The sequence below is a fragment of the Quercus robur genome, chromosome 5 (assembly GCF_932294415.1).
Source record: "Quercus robur chromosome 5, dhQueRobu3.1, whole genome shotgun sequence".
NCBI classification, from domain to species: Eukaryota; Viridiplantae; Streptophyta; class Magnoliopsida; order Fagales; family Fagaceae; genus Quercus; species Quercus robur.
The window spans coordinates 22137475-22141659 of record NC_065538.1 but is presented as its reverse complement, the minus strand read 5'-3'; the positions used below and the strand labels follow the sequence as shown (position 1 = coordinate 22141659).

Here is a 4185-nt window from a genome sequence, read left to right as displayed (position 1 = left end):
TGGCAGAACTGTGGGCCATTCGGGACGGATTGATGCTCTGTATCGACTGAAGTTTGACCATGGTTGAGGTGGAGTCAGACGCTAAGGTTGTGGTGGATATGTTAGTTGATTCCCACTACTCCAATATCGCTATTGCCCCTTTGTTAGAGGACTGCAGGTTCCTTCTTTCTCAAATACCTCAAGTTAGGATTAAACACTGTTACCGTGAGGCTAATAGGTGTGCGGACAAGCTTGCTAGGAAAGGTGCTAACCAGTTTTTGAATTGTGTTTTGTATGAAAATCCGCTTGTGGATTTATGTGAGTTTGTGGTGGCTGATCACAATGGGATCAGTGTTGCCAGGCAGTGCCCTGGGAATTTTGTTCTGCCTTAGTCTTTCTTTTAATGTATCCTTTTGACCAAAAAAAAAAAAAAACTAACCGCTTAAAACAAAATAAAAAAGAAAGAGAGAGTGGTACATGGAGAAAGGAGAGAGATATGAGGTGCATCAAAGACCCTAACACACAGTGAGACCGAGAGTGAGAGCCAGAGCAAGAGATCCCAACAATGGCGACACGTTTCAAGGAGAAAGGAGAGAAACCTGTAACTCCTCTCTCTTCTCAGAAACCCAAAAATCAAAACCAAATCCTTCCCCCAAGATCAAAATCCAAAACTTAGATGAGAAAGAAGTAAGCGATCAGAGGTGCCATTCTCACGCAATCCCCGATTCTCTCATACAATGGCGACCAATTCATCAGACCAACTCAACTTCAACCCTACCACTACTACAGAAGAAAACCCAAAACAAACCCTAGACGACAACATTGTACTAAGGTATTGCTCTCTCTATCTCTCCGTGTGTGTTTGTTTTCTGTTTGGGTACTGAGAAAGTGTGTGAAAATTAAAAGTTTTGAGTTTTTAGATATGGTTTTTGATTGGTTGTGATGGGGATTTCGTTTATTAGGTTTTGAGAAAATGAGGAAAAGAAAATAAATTTCAATTCAGAAATCTTAGATTTTTTTAAAATTAATTTAGAGGGGAATAAAACTATTTAGTTTTGTTGTGATAAAGTTTTGGTACCTCCCTGATATGGTTCTCTGGCTTATTTCCTATTTGGATTATTCATATTTTATGATTTTCTTGATATTCATCTATTTCTAAATGGATTTGTTGAAAAATTGGCCTTATACAGAGAGTTTGGCTGCATAAAAGAACGGGTGGAGGGCGAAAAGAGTTGGAATTTGTCATGTAATTGCTGCTATAATTATTGTTTCTTTGTGTATTACTGTTTTTTCCTGTTATGCATGTTTTGATCTCATGTTGGATTGATAAGAAGTTGTGATTGTCAATTAACCATCTTCTATTGCATTTATTTCTAAATGAATTTCCTTTTCGTTTGTTACTGACTGATTGGTTATTACTAAAAAAAAAAGAAAAAAAAAGAAGAAGAGAACAAAGTCAGTATTAGGTAGACTTCCCATTAGCGACAATCCTCCCACCATCATCATGTCAGAACCACTACTGAATAGTTTCTCTCTTCATTTTTTAGTTTGTTCATTAAATATGATCATAATTTGATATTTTATTTGGAGTGGTTTCGATTTAGGTCATTTCAGTTTATGCATTAAATTTGATCAAGTGTTTTTATATTTGTTTGGATTGGTTTCAGTTTAGGTCTTTGTGTCTCTTTTGCCAATGGTTGCCATATTTTAAAAGAAGAAAAGGAAGAAAAAAGCCTTCAGTTGAGATAATGAACCCATTAAGAATTTTTCAATCACATAGAGAGCAGAGTATTTTTGATCTTTTCAATTTCTTTTACACTTCTTGAATGAGCATTCCTGGCCAAGAGTTTCCAATCGTTCCATTCAGCGTTTATTTATTTAACTCTCTCTTGGATTCAATTGTGAATTTCATTTGTCATTGATTGATTTCTATTCCAAATCTGTGTAATAAAAAATTAAAGGGTTTTTCTTTAACTTTTCTTTTCTAGGTTTGTAGGTGAAAAGACAAATCCTTGGAAGCAATCTGAGTAAAAATAGTACTACCAAGTATAGTTTCCATTTTATTTGAACAGTCACCTGTAATTTTCTTTTTAATTGAGTGTTAAATATGCTTTATGTTTTGATATTTGGTTGGATTGATTGATTTAGGTATTTGGGTTAGAATTTTTTTTTGTTTATTTGTTTTTGTTTTGGATTTTAGGATTGAAACAGTTCAGGGCCGGCTGTTATGTGATTAATTTTACAATCTGCATACTATGCTATTAACCACATCTATGCTGTTGGATGCCACTTCTCTTTGTACAACAATCTGTCACTAAACAGGTAATAATTCTTTTACACATTTCTAATGTGAGTTATTTTGTTATTTTTTCTATTTGAATATAGGACTTCTTCTAGATGTTTCTTTACATATATCTTATTTGAATTTTCTTCAACAATATATACCCAAGGCCATAACATATTTTTTTCCCTTCTTCAAATACTGTGTCTGCCAGTAGTTTTTGCAATTCCCAGTTCATTGTTTTCCCACGATTGCTTTTCCTATTCAAATACTGTTACTTTGATTGCATAGTTAATTGATGGTGTTATGCTCCTCCTCTGGATGCTTTCCTTTGGCCTATATAACCTCTGGCTTTCTATTTGTTTTCTAATTTATTTTGTGGTTTTCTTTAATGTTTAACTGAAATGTCTTTTGTTAATGTTTCCTTTACCTTTCTGCTTTCTCTATTTCTTATTGTGTTGATTATAGGGTTTAATCAAGATCATTAAAATTCTTTGAGAGAGAGAGAGAGATCTAAGGAAATTTACCACTGTCAAACCAGTGTCACCCTATTTTACAACTTCAAGCCACCATCTTAACTTTCAAAATATTATAGTTAAAGTTTTAAATTTTATTTCCAAATTTGCTGCTAACATATGATTAAGGCTTTGGTTTTGAATTTGGATGCAAAATATAATTAAGGCTTTGGTCATTAATTTCCTTTGAAGCATCGTTTGTGTGATTTGTTTGGAGGAGAACGGGGGGTTGGTTATTAATTTGAGTATGAGTGTGGGTTTATTTATGTAAATTTGAATGCATATGTCAATTTATTATTCAATTCAAATCTGAAATTGGAGTCATCTGTCTAAATTCCTTGACTGATTCTTTTAATCTCTTAAATTAATAACTCTCTCTCTCTCTCTCGCTCTCTCCTTTTTCGGCTCTTCCCCTTCTCAAATAAACAACTCTTCATTTCTCCAATTCTTTCGTTTAATTGCCTCTACCCTTAAAAGTTAAAACATCAAGAGCCACAATAGCTACTAAATGAAAAAAAGAGGTCTTGTCTTTTGGAACAAGAACCACAAAAGAAGAGACAGAGAACTCCACTCCTATTGGAGTCACACACTTCTCCAGCAATGGTATTAACCCAGAGCGAAAAGTCCATCCAAAAAAGTTATGCTTTCCCTTTCTTTTCTACTCAATATGAAACAACGGAGTATTATGATTTTTATTTAGATTTCCTAATCCATTAATGTTGTTAATTGCTTTAGTTTGAGTATTGTTGGTTTAGAGCATTTTGGTTTCTTAAGTTATATTTAAGCTTAATTAATCTGTGCCTTGCTACTTTGTGTTTTGTCAGTTGGGTATGAAATATAGATGTGGTTTTGATCTTTGCAATATGTGTTGAGCATGAGAGTTATATCATTTTTGTGAAATGAAAGTTATGTTTTTCTCACCTCTAAGTTTAACTATTTGATCGTCTGAGTGTTTCTTTTAAATATTATTAGATATTATTCTCATATACTTTAAATGAAAACAGGACAAATGTTAATGCCTAATTTATTCAAAATATTTTTAGGTAACTATCGATTGTCATTCACATGGGCAACAAAGCTCTACATCAACTTTGACATTGACATTCCAAAAGTCACAAAGGAAATTAAGCCCAAAGGACCTCCTAAAGGGCTGGATGGATAACTTTCTTCCATCATAGAAAAATAGTTGCTGAAATAGAAGACTTGGAAGCATAAAAAATGCTTAAGAATTATGCACCAAGTTCTATTCTCCTTACCCTTTTCTTATTTACTTAATTTTCTGTTTTATTTCAAATTATGAGAGATTTAATTTTCTGTATTTAGGCTATGGTTTTGTAATCTGAGCATCCTAAGACTCTTATATCAACATGAATTTAAGTTTTGTAATATATGTGATTCTAATTTTGAACT

General features: G+C 33.1%; 1 long non-coding RNA gene across 3 annotated transcripts; it reads left to right on the top strand.

The window, feature by feature from the left end:
* Positions 1–450: 450 nt before the first annotated feature.
* Positions 451–4185, top strand: LOC126725509 (uncharacterized). 3 transcript variants are annotated; one of them, XR_007655472.1, is made up of 4 exons: positions 451–811; positions 1170–1225; positions 2180–2301; positions 3819–4185. It is a non-coding gene; the product is annotated as an uncharacterized LOC126725509 (long non-coding RNA). The 3 variants fall into 3 exon arrangements; XR_007655473.1 differs by lacking the exon at positions 1170–1225; XR_007655471.1 differs by having other exon boundaries at positions 451–2025.